The sequence below is a fragment of the Nipponia nippon genome, unplaced genomic scaffold, assembly GCF_047370975.1.
Source record: "Nipponia nippon isolate SJK-2023a ecotype South Korea unplaced genomic scaffold, ASM4737097v1 scaffold_21, whole genome shotgun sequence".
NCBI lineage: Eukaryota > Metazoa > Chordata > Aves > Pelecaniformes > Threskiornithidae > Nipponia > Nipponia nippon.
This window is the reverse complement of record NW_028262338.1, coordinates 8473008-8486230: the sequence shown is the minus strand read 5'-3', so window position 1 is coordinate 8486230 and position 13223 is coordinate 8473008. Positions and strand designations below refer to the sequence as shown.

General features: G+C 40.2%; 1 long non-coding RNA gene across 1 annotated transcript in view; it reads right to left on the bottom strand.

Moving 5' to 3' along the window:
* LOC148055545 (uncharacterized) overlaps nucleotides 1–9730 on the bottom strand; it is a 56954-nt gene extending 47224 nt beyond the window's left edge. Inside the window, exons 1-2 of the long non-coding RNA XR_015705318.1 lie at nucleotides 9506–9730; nucleotides 7263–7372 (exon numbers count right to left, since the gene is read on the bottom strand). This is a non-coding gene — a long non-coding RNA (uncharacterized LOC148055545). The remainder of the gene's footprint in view (nucleotides 1–7262; nucleotides 7373–9505) is intronic.
* Nucleotides 9731–13223: the final 3493 nt, after the last annotated feature.

Here is a 13223-nt window from a genome sequence, read left to right as displayed (position 1 = left end):
TCTGCCCTGAGCAGACTGTCTTCAAGCCCCCTTTTTGCTCTTGACCCATTACAGAGCAAGAGCTAAGCCACTATGGGACAAGAGGTCCTAAGTGAAGAAGTGCTGAAAGCCGTTATTTTGCTTACGTAGTTCTAAAAGTGCGGACTAGCTATGCGTTTTAGTTTCAGCTGGAATAGAGTTAATTTTCTTCCTAGTAGCTGGTATAGTGCCATGGGTTTGGACTTAGGATGAGAATAATGCGATAACACACTGATGTTTCAGTTGTTGCTAAGTAGTGCTCACACCAAGTCAAGGACTTTTCAGCTTCTCATGCTCTGCCAATTGACAAGGCTGGAGGAGCACAAGAGGCTGGGAAGGGTCACGGCCGGGACAGCTGACCCAGACTGGCCAAAAGGACATCCCATACTGCATGGCGTCATGCTCAGTACATAAACTGGGGGAAAGCTGGCTGGGGACCACTGCTCGGGACTGGCTGGGCATCAGTTGGCGGGTGGTGAGCAACTGCATCATGCATCGCTTGCTTTGCATATTCTTTTATTATTACTATTTTATTTTATTTCAATTATTAAACCATTCTTATCTCAACCCACAAGTTTTCTCACTTCTACTCTTCAGATTCTCTCCCCCATCCCACAGTGGGGGGGAGCGATTGAGCGGCTGGGTGGTGCTCAGCTGCCGGCTGGGGTTAAACCACAACGTTATGTTTCCAGCATGATATTGGTAGAAAAAGAAGTCAGTTGCTAGATTGTGACACCATTTTTTCCCCTCCAGTTTCTTTGATTTAGGATTATTATAATCCAGTTTGTTTTGTGATATGGAATCCAATTGAGTAGCCATGTCTCAAGGACACTTGAATGTAAAAGTAAAGGCTTTTCAAACAGATTTTTATGTGCATATTGGCTATTACACCATGACCAAGGTCTATAAATCTCTTACTTGAAAGAATAATAGCTTTTATTGATTATAGTCTGATCATGCAAGATAAGGCAAGTGGGAATAATACATCACCTTTATGGATTATTTGTGTACATCAAGTAAATGGGATTAAACGCCTGTTTCACATGTTTACTGATGAATCTGATTTGTATGTAACTAAGGATGCTTCATGTATAATCTGTTAATGAACTGTCACACAGAAATGGAAGAAACATTTTCAGTCATTTTAAACCATCAGTCATCTGTCTCAAGAGCAAACGCACTGGCAGTGCAGCACTGGGACATACTGGCACGTAAATTATCTTATCACTCGTCCTAAAAACAGAATATTACATTAACTTAATCAAAAGGCTGGATAAGACCACCACTGAAATTCACTAAATGGAAGTAGATATACCTGGAAAACTACCCATACCTACTTTAATTGTGCATACAACAGCTGTTCTCTGATACTCTTCGGAATTAAACTCTTAAATTACAATGACTTTACAATTTACTTAGATTATCTGAGCCACCCAGGAGATATCTGTAACTTGCTATGAAGAGCAGCTCATTGCTGGATTCACCGCTTTTGAAAACTATGTCAAGATAATTTGTCAAGATGTTTTTCCCCACAAACATAACCACTTAGGCACTTTTCACTCTGCTGATTGTGCAGATTGTGCAAACCCCAGAAACGGAAGAGACAAAAATTCCTCCTACTTCCTAAGCTCTATTCCCGTTATTCCTGGAGGTATAGGATAAACTCCATTTGCAATAAACATTCAAAGGTCACTAGCTGAAATTCTGAATTTTGGTGAAATGTAACACGGTACTTAACACAGCAGTCATAAATCTGCCTTGGAAGAAATGCAGTGTTACCCACCCCAGTCTTCCCAAACTGGCCTCCCATCCATTAGTGTCAGATCTAACAGCGTCTTCTCTCTTACATTTCTCTCTCCATTCTTCCTGCCTCCCTTCCTGCTTCTTCCTCTTTTGTTCATCTGCTTCACTAAGAGAAAGAAATATGGGGGTTTAGTTAGCCTGTGCTTTTATGTGAGCAAGCAGAACTTGACTCTTTAGTCCCCATGAAAAACCCAATGTATTGCTCGGGAAAAATAAATAAGATTTAAGACCTCAGTTATGGGCTCTCAAAGTGCTAATGTGGTTAACTGACTGTTTTTTTTAAACTCATCATTACTGGTCAAAGGATCTTGCAATGTTTTGTTGTCACTAGTTCTCATAATATTCAGCGTGTCAGAGGAATGCTTCTCCCATTTTACAAACAGAAACAGACGCAAAACACACACAAGCAGCTGAATGGCCGAATTCACTACTTCCATTTCTGAATGGCAATTCACTATTTCATTGACTAGTGAAACAAAATCTTGCCTCAAGGACAGCTGGCTGTGCAATAAGGTTATATGGTGTCAGAAGGTTATATTTCTATTACATTATGGACTTCAGAAAACAATGACCTTATTATGGTAAGTCGTGTCTGCACAGAACACTAAAGATATTCTCTGTCTGGGAGACCTGAAGTTATACAGGCAACGGAACACAAGCGGGAAAGGCATTCTACAAGGTAGGAAAAGCGGGAAAACTTGCCATCCACTCCTCGTACCTCCCCGCCTGACAATCAAAAATTGGATTCTACGGCAGGAGGAGATAAGGTATGTATGGATAGTCACCCAGAATATCAGGCAAACTGTAAGCTAAATCATGTCAGTTCTTGACTCTAACCAGGACCTCTGGGACCCTTCAGAATACTGCTCAGGTCAAAATGTGACTTTGTCAAGGCATTGAAAATGTAAGCTTAAAAAACAAAACACCACCAGCAAACCCAGATCTTTGATGTTTTGAAAGAACAGCACGTTCAATAACTTTTAACCAATGAAAACCAATTTCCTTTCTAGACAGTAATGACTGTTGAAGCTCCCCATCTCCTAGATCGTTAAAATTCAAAGCAAGTGTGATAGAGCATTGGTAAAAGTCATTAGACAGTTATAGGGAAGAGCTTGCAATCCCTGGACTAACAATTAATTCAAATCAATACAGAAATTAGAAGGAAAGATTAGAAACTGCTGAAATTTACCCAGTGAGAACTAATTTATATTTTTAGCAAAATGAATCCTGATACATGATCAGTAAAGCCTCAATTAAGAGTCAAGCTGAAGTTCTCCAACTTCTTTTCAAATCACAGTGTCAATATACTACCAATCTTCAGAAAGAAATGCAGCCGTTTAGTTTGTAATAAACAGCTGTAAAGCTTTGAAACATAGCTCAAGGTCTGTGACAAACTAATTAAAATCTAGCAGAAATAAACAAATGGACAAGATTAGATTATTTAAGAGGTCTGAGCTGTTTTTTCTAAAATATGCAACAGGAAGACTGTAGCGCAATATCTAAGCCTGCCAGAAGAATCAGTCATGGTGTGTTGGAAGGAATACATTTGTTTTCAGAGTCAACACTGAAAAGACCGGCTACCACCTTATTAACACTGCAACAGCCAGCTCTCCACGTAGGCACAGAGGCAGAGGAGAGGCACCATCTTGTTGCCCAAGCACAGGAAAGTTTTGGTTACAGCTCACCACGTATGCACACACTGTACCACTACTGATGCATTCAAACAGAAACGGCACACTGTAAAATTCAATGCAAGAATTCAGAGCAATTTTCCCTCTGGATGTCTACCAACAAATTCTCATTATGTATCAAGGCTGACAGGCAAAGCTTTGCAACATTCTAGATAATTATCTGAACTTTCCCCTCAACAAATCAAATAAATAATGACTCCCTACTCATGTGCAGTCCTCCTCTCCCATTTCTCTTCTCTTCATTTGACAACAGAGAATGTTCTGATGACTTTCTCTTTTGCCTCTCTGAAAAAGGGCAATAAACCATGGAAAACACACGTGCACAGCAGCAATGACAGTGTGCCATGACTGTAAATTACTTGAGGAAAGAGCTGTTTCTTACAGGTCTCCTGAAAGCCTTTGACATATTGTTGGCATTTTGAAAACCAGCAAGCAATGATTGTAAGCAATGGTAATGAAGCATTCCCCTACAATATTTTTACAGGGGATGACATTACTGAATAGATTTCTTGCCTCTCCACCCATCTCATTTGCCTAAAGCATCACAACAGTGAATTAACAAACATCCCACTATCATGTCTGGTATGGTAAGAGGTCACTGTTGAAAGCACTCCTGTCATACCTGCAGCCTTCTGGAAAGAAAAATTCTGAGGAAGCCATGCCTCTTTTCATTTCTAAAGGTGTGAACAACCCTAACAGGTCTGCTATTAAGAAATTAAGACAACTGGGATTTCAGCAGTCTGCAATGTTAAGAGGAAGGACAGCGTGTTCAGGCCAGGCTCTTCAAGTGACTCTTGAGAAGGCATTTGCTTCAAACAAAAACACATTTGTACAAACGCTGACATTAAGATAAGCTGGTCAACTCTTTACCACGAGTTAACTGAGAGACAACACAGGAAAGCTGCATGCAGAGAAATAGTTCTTCTCCCTTCCCAGCACAAGAACCAGAGTCGGACAGTAGGACACTGGCATAGCTGGGATCACTCGGAGGCAAGAAATATGTGATCCTGATAAGAAGCACTTCCAGCTCACTCGTCTGTGAAACCGTTATAATACAAACACCTTCAGATTGCCCATTTCTCACAATTGGGCCATTTTATCACAAGTCCCGCTGCAGGCCTCTGCCTCATACACATGAAGCGCAGAGCCACAGCCTTTTCCCCATGCAACAGTTATGGTCCTGTACCACACATCTACAGCCCAGGGAGAATCCCATAAGGAAGCACAACTCTCATGAGCAGCCTGCTGCTGCTGGCCCTTCTCCACCATGGAGGTCCTCGCCAGCAACACGCTCCTGCAGAGATACCTGACCTGTCCCTGACCAGATATCCACCTGCACCTTGCCATCTGAGAGGTGCCAGCTTGAAAAGCAGCAGTGTTCATACCCTGGGGTTGAAAGGATTCTCCAACTGGGTCCTAAGGAGTTTGCACGCCATTGCCTGGCCCAGCGAGACGACCTGTGTTCCAGTACCTAGCAAATTACCTAGCTCCACAGGTGAAATACTTCAGGATGTGGGAAGGAGCAGAGTAGGAATGCAAGGCTAACAGCACTAACATGCACCCACCTTTGTACTTCTGCGGCCCCTTTGGAGGTTATTGAGCTCAGTGAATAGGTTTGTCATTTCACAGGAAAAACAAAGGGAAGAATTGTCCAAAGTATCGTCCAGATCTTTCAGGATGGTTCTCTTTCAAGACTAGCTCTTGCTAACCGCACCAACTGCCCCACCGCTGCTGCTTTTTCAAGCAAAAGTTTACTCCTGTCACCCTGGACCACTTGCCTGATGACAGTTGAGCACACCAGGGGAGAGGAGGGAGGGGAAATTAATCAGCAGCCAGACAAAACAGAGGCATTGTACAGAATATTTACCTAAGATAAATAAAGGGTAGGATATAGTAGGGATGCAGGAGAGGGGAAAGAGATAAAGCCACACAGACTACACAGGGAGGGGTGGGGGTGGGAAGAAAACAAAAATCTATGGAGTCATAGAACACAGCACAGCAGAACTTTAAACATCCTCCTCCTCTGATAAAGTTCTGACATGGAAATAAATCATCCAGTTCTACCAGCCTAACAATGCCCACCACATCTGCATAACAACATCTGACCAGAGAATAGCAAGATGTTTTCCTTTCCCTTTTAAGCCTATTTCTAATTAATGACCTCCTCAAAGGACTTCAGCTTCTTTTCTCACTCTTGAAACTTCCATTAAACTTTGCAGACTGGTTTCTTGTACTGTAACTCACGAGAGCTGGACTTACCTTTAAAAATGGGAAAACATTGTCAGCACATTAAGCCTCAAGCTCCATTTGCTTTCCAGTCAGCAATTTGAGAAATTAATAACCCCTTACTAGCAAATTTTCTAGAAATGAGTGAAAAGCTGCACATATTCCTTGGTGTTAGTAACTCAGCGATGAGGATGGGAGATGAGAATATCAGCATAGCAGTTGTGTAATTACTAAACACACAACGTATAAAGCGGTATTAACGATCCTAACATTTAATAAGTACTGAGCAATATGATATTAAAAACGTAATTTAGTTTTATCCCTATATTTAAGTAACTTTTAATATAAATTATACTAAAAATCCATTTTCAACTCTCTGCAAGGCCTGCATCTCTGAAAGACTACAGCATCTCAGGCACTGTGCAATGAAAGGCACCCAAGACTATCATTTTCGTTAGTGTTTTCTTTATCTTATACTTTCAGCTTTCCAGTAGGAAAATAGCTACTGGACTTTTTAACATAACAACGGCACTACTAGCATATTTTTGTACGTTTTGCATTGCACTGTATCTTGCATTGGGAAGTCTGTTATACTTGGCAATATGCTGTTATGAAGTGGCCTCAGCAATGATCACAGAATCATAATAGCCCACAAACCACCAGACTCCAAAACCCACAGATATGACCCTCTTGGTCAGCAAAGAACCCATTCTAGGCTAAAGGTAAGATGCTCTTCTGTCCAAACAGTCTATCTGCAGGAAATTCTGCAAGCCTCTGTCTACAGCCTTTCAGATTAAAAAGCCTCAAACAAAAATGGAAAGCTGCAAAACCAGGAAAAGGCTTGATTTCAGATACAACTGATGAGTCATGTAGAAAGACACCTAAGACTTTACTCACTGCCTGCTTTCTCATTGTATACTACTGTCATTTAATTTCTTAATAGCTTTTCTGCAGTATCAACTTCAGTATTTCACATAGCTTTATACAGAACAGAAAACTGCACAACAGATTACATTAAAAAAAAAAAAGGCAATGAAATCTGTTAACAAAACAGCTTTATAGAAGAATGGAGGACTGCAGAAAAGTATTGTTAGTCCCATTTGTAAGTCGAAAATATCAGGTATAGATATAAAACCAAACAATAACATTATTTGTCAGCGATGGTTAGACAAATTTAAGACCAAAAGTTATGACATTGACTAAAAACATATCCTTTTTTTTTTTTTGCACTGCTTCTGTTACTGTTGGCTGAAACCTCAGGAGATGAGTTCAGCATGGCAGAGATCATAGGAGAAATGGAAGTCAGTAGATTTCGGGAGAAGACATGTGAAATGTTGCCTGAATGTGAAAAGCAAGAAAAAGTGCTCTTGTGCTTTATGCAGAACTGAAACCTTGAGAAATTATTCCAATGCTATTTTGAAAACTGAAGGAATTTAAGGAATGTTGGTATTATTTACCTGTTCAAGCCCCTCTAAAATTTAATTAGGAAGATTTGCTATAGCAGCTGTCCATCTGGATTCCTACCTCTGCTGAACTGGAACCAGGCAGACTTGTGGAAGATAGCAAAAGGCACCAGAAGACAGCTTGAACAGTGTCAAAGCATCAACTGTGTCAACTGCAGCAGGAGACCTGCACTGAAATAAGGAAGAAGGCAGAGCAGATGTGAGCGTGCCATCATAAGTATGCTAGGAGTAGTGGTTAATTAGAAGATAAGGAAAATGTATTAGTATAATGAGCTCATAAAATTGAGTACATTTGACAAAGAATATTGGGGAGAATACCAAAGGTTACAGGAGGGGCAACTGCAATTTCCAGCCTTAACCATATCTAAGTTTAAGATTTTAATAGCATTTTTGAAGCTCCTTAAATTTAAAAACAAAAGGCTTCTGAGAAGTTCAAGCTATTTTACTATTCTTGACATGTGCACTTTGGTTCTTTCTGTTCACACTGTGCTCACAATGGAACTATAAACCTGATCGCCCTTGTTCTCTACAGCTGAAAACAGACATTCTCTCCTTGAATTCTTTTCCCACCTCTTCAAAGACACTTGCTTTGGTCTTTACTACACAAGTATTACACTGCACAGGTGCTTTATAAAAACATGCAGCTCACTGCAGGACTTATGGGCAGGATTTCAGTTGTTGCTACTTGAGATACTCCTGTCCTGTTCCATGATCTTAGAAAATGCGGGTTCACGAGTTTATTGATGGCCATGGGCATATCATCAAGGCAGACACAATGACTGAACCAGGTATTTGTGTTCTCACTAGTTTAACTTCTGAGGCTGCAAAACTGTGAGAACCTTGCAGCAAATTTTCTGAATGTCCACAGGCACCAACTAACCCCAGTGGCACATAAGAACTAAAGCAAAAGAGCACTCGCATGACTTAAGTCATTCCTAATTTTCTTCCCATAGATCACTTATTTCTTGCACATTTTTTTATCCACTCCCCTTCTCTGAAAGATCAATTCAACCCAAATCAGTAGCAGAGAAGGTTTAATGGGTACTGGGGAAGCCAGGGTACCCGTTAGAAGGATTGGTTTGTTTAGTGCAGAAAAAATTATGCTTACTAGTGGCCATGATTGCTGTCCATGAACATCGTTAAGTAGGAACAAACCACTTTCTTCCAGAGACACAAAAAGGATAATTGAAAAGGTACTTGATAGTATGGGCACAGTGGAAAGTTTAGGTGTGAGATGTTCCTGAATACATTCAGGGTAGACAGAAGATGACAGCTTCAAAACAAAGACTCCCCGGGCTCCCTCCCTCTCGGTCACCATTCCAGGACTAAAGAGGGTGCAGAGAAAACACCCACTTTGGTTTCATTAAGAGATTTGCTACATCTAACAAGACTGAGTTCAATAGTATGGAAAGGAAAGTGAGGACACAGGAAATACCTTTTGGTTCAATATTTTTGCTTTTTTTGTGTCTACCCACAGACATTTTTCCAAGCATTTGGCAGAAGCTGCACTTTTTGTTTAGCAAAAGCAGTTCATGATCATACAAAGTTAATGTACCCCTATCTAAAATTCATTAAGTATTTAAACAAAGGGTGGAATTATTGATTTTGCTCACAAAATTACACAGATTAATAGGAATTTCTAAAGTGTTTGACTTGTTACTGTACGTTGCTGCTCAGCAATCAGGATCCACAAAAATCAAGGAAACACTGAAGAGTCAGGGAAGTTAGTAACTATTGATTAACTAATAAACATTGGTAATTATCACAAATAATATTCATTGCTCTTCTGTTCCCAAAAAGGTGGAAGAAGGGCTGGATCTAACAACATTGACAGTTAAATATTTGTAGGCTGCTATGCTTTAAAGCATGTTTCTTTTTACTCTTCAGTTGAAAATGCTGACAATTCCATAATCTTTTGTAAAAAGTTTCAGTATATTCTTCAAGATGAAGTTTCTTAGGAAGCTGGAGACTTCTGTCTTTGGTGTAGGACATTAATTAGCTACATAATGATAAAAAAAAACGTTGGTAACACTTTCAGAAACCTAAGATTTTCTGGTCATGCTTCCAAGGCCCACCTTTTTTGCCTATGTTTTTGGAAGAAGTGGGAGTTATCTGAAAATTACTTACTTGTTAACTTTTGTTAACAGAAGTAGTCATTTGTTATCATGTATAATCATACTGGGCTGTCAACACCACTCAGAGTCAGCAAAAAGCAAGATGAATGTCTCTCAGAGAGGCAGTCTTAAATACAGAGAATTCATCAATTAGAAAAATAAAAAAATAAACTAAGAAATGCATATTTACTTAGAAAAGAAAGCAGAGCTGGGCCATTTCAGCATAGGATTGTGAAAAAAGCTTGAAGTGTGTGCAAAACCCTCTGAATGTCAATGAGATTCAGGAAGCTATATCCCTTCTGTATCCGTGGAAATTCCCAACTTATAAAACATTGGCTACAGGTCATAATGATCGTGGTGAATTGGATGTCTTTTGCTTTGATCTTCTGGGTCAATCCAAACCCCCAAACTGAAGCCAAATACGTGGCTTGGGGACCTGCAACAAGGAAAAATAGAAACCAGTTTATAAATCCCTGTAAAGAGATTAGTAAAGCCCTATGTATTTGGCTGTAATCAGAGAGAGGAAATGCAAAGCCATGATATAAATTACACAGACCAATGGTTTTGGTTAGAAAAAGAGAAAAATAACCCTTGGATGTTTCCTATGAAGGTGTTGCAACTAGTATGCTGTTTGAAGTTAAATGAAAAGGAAAAACTGTTAATCAAAAACTCAGCGACATACCATAATCGAGTTACTGCAGACTTGGTCATGGCTGTATTTTTTGGCTACACAATCTTTGTCCATCGACATAATGTGAATCTCAACAGTTTGCTGTCAGAAAAAGAACACTGAGAACCAAAACAGTACCTCATTCTCACACCCACGTAATTACCCACCAGCTTTTCCAAAGCACCTGTTTGCCCTCCTGCGCACGCCAGCATCGCAGCTAGCCTGAGCAGCCTGCTCTGCCCAGGGCTCTCCCAACCCTGAAAGGGCTGCTGTTGAAACATGCTCATTAAATCCTCACTAGAATTTCAGCTTGACCCCTTGGAAGAATTAAATTTAACCTTCTTTTCTTATGCCCCTGACCATCCTCCCTATAAACTATGCTAAAATAAGGGAATCACAGAAAATTCTAATTTTTACCTCTGCACTTCCTGCATTTTGCTTTTCACAGTATTACAGAACTAACAGTGATGTTAATATTTAACTGATAGTACTTTTAAAAGTGCATCATAGAATGAGACACTGTCCAACAGGATTCTTAATTGCAAAACACCTGAATAACAGAGTTCAGAAGTGGACTGCCCAATTGCAAACTATGACCGTGATTTTTTCCACTTCAGCTATTATGTGAATTATTAACAAAAGAAACAAAAAACAAAACCAAGAACAAAACCCACAAAAACCCCAAGAAACTAACCAACCAAAAAAAAAACCCCCAGCCCCAGCATCCCCCAACCTTCTGTCCCCAAACCTAAGCCATGGATTTCCATATTTCAGGATCAGCTGCATTAAAAAATTTGGCAAGTGTTCCACAAACTCAGTAACTACATTCAAATACCCTTACTATGCTTGAAAATATTTATTTTATGATTACCCATCTGTTTCAGTGAGGTTCATTATAGAGTAAGGTGCCACTCAACATGCATAAAGCAGCAGCATAAACCCAATATTTGCTCAGAATTTACATCAGGGCTTAAGCCTGCAAATGTTTTATTCATGTTGCTCTCAAGGTGTGCTTAGATAAATGACTGGTGGATTTGTAACCACCCATTACATGGCTCAGTCTTTTGGAAATTTCCTTCTCTAGAAAGCAGTTGTTTAAACCACTAGGAGACCGAAAGAGTAAGGGCAGCACTATGGGGGGCTTGATACTTCTGCATCTTCGACAGGGAGATCTCAAGTCACATACACTTCAGTCAGCCAGTTACCTCCAAACATAGCTGCATGTCTAATAATAACACCATTGCAGCTCTGGGTATATCCAGAATTTTTGTTTTACTAATCTGCAGAAAAAACAACCAGTCTAGCTGGCAGTTTATTAAAAAAAAAAAAAAAAAAAGAGAGAGAGAGAAGTTTTCACAACTTGTCTGTGGCTAGCCTGCCTGCTGAATTAATCTTCAGTTTCTATAGCTGTCCATTCAGTATCTTTCATATTTGTAAGCAGCAAGGAACGGCTTGTCAGCAGATCACTAGATGCGTGACTCAGTGGGGGCTACTAACAGTGAAAACACAGAACAGAACTTCTGTGAAAGTTTCCTTACAATACAGAATTCAGCCCAGGATGAACTCTCCGTGAAACTCACTTGTAGAGAAAACAAATACTCCACCTAAGGAAGGCTGTGAAAAGCTCATTAGCTAAGCCAAGCACAGCATCAGCACTTGCAGGCATTCACTGCTGTATCTCCAGCCGCTTTCTGATCACTGAGGCTTCACACATTTGCACAGAGGAAGCCCATTTAAATTCCACTGACGGTCAGGCCAGGAATCGGTATCAAACTTGGCTATGGAGCTATCTCACTTTACAGGCAGCATTTACTTTTTCAGCAACATAAACACAAGATTAATGAAGGTAAGCGTTAGAGGTGAATCCAGGCCCCGACCTAACAGACTGTCTCTGCTTGTGTCTCTGCTTCTTCGCTCAGATCATTAAGCAGGGCAGGGGGCATCTTACGAGCAACATTTTCCAATCTGAACGTTTCCAGAGTTCTTACAGACTACTGAACTTAATGCACTAGCTCCATCCCCAACACCGGGAAACCTTTAAATGGAAAGCTCACCACGCAGTGCAAGAACCAGTGAACACTGCAGTTCCCTGGAACAGTTCATACTCTGCAATTACGTAAGTGATCCGAATTGAGTGAGAACTACAGCTCTTGGGAGCAATTTCCAACAGCGCTAATGAGAGCACATTGAGTTCTTTATGTCCAGAAACTGTCACTGTCTGTGATAGTATTTAGAGCACATCTTGATGCTGACCCACAGGTGCCAAGCATATTATATCACCTTTCAGTGCTTCTGTTTAGTCAGCTAGAAAGTTCAGCATCTGGTTCACATGTGGGAGTGTATTTATATGGAGTATCTACTTATATTCTACACACAGGGAGATGAACTGTAAAGACACAAAGGACTGATGACTAAATGGAGCATTAGCAAAGATAAAGAAGAACACATTCAGCTATATATACATAGGACTGGGGGGGGGGGGGGGGGGAGACACAGCCAGGTTGAGAGGATTACTCCAGTGTTTCAAGTTGTGATTTCTAGGAGCCAGAATACTTAAATTGTTGAATTATCCAGGACAGTCATAGTGAAGCTATATCACTTATTCCTTAAATCAGTTGCAAATTTCTAAGGTGACCTTCCAAGTTTCTATCTTGTTTGCTGAATAGTTTTAATGGATATGTGTTTGAAATACTCTGGTATTAGCACACACTTGAAAAGGGGCAGCAAGTGAGCTGACTAGAAAAGCGAAGCTGTGCTGTTGTCTCCGATTCTCACCGAAAGATCAGTGTTTCACAAAGAAGCTTTTATTAACAGACAACACTAATAATGCTCAAGTACAAACCCTAGTTGTAAGGTAGGAAGCAATGGGAACTCGGTGGGAAGCAATGTTTTCTGTTTCTCACCACCATGTCTTGAAAAATACAACACTAGGTAGGTTCTGGTCCATCAGTGTATTCCTTGATATAATAGGCTATACAAAAGAGACTGTGCAACATTATATCTTAAAAATTAAAAAAAATAGAACGTTAGAAGTTACCCTCTGTTATCCCTCTTTTTCCTATGCTCAAAATCTCTCCTCCCTGACAATTTGTATTTAACATTTGATTTTGCTAGAGACTATTAAATTTGCAGGCTAGTGGTTTGTGCCACACCAAAGTCTGGAACCCCACCCCTCAGACCTTGCTCCAAGAGCCTCTGTTCTTGCCGTCTTTTTCTGACACTGTTTCAAACTCGGTAT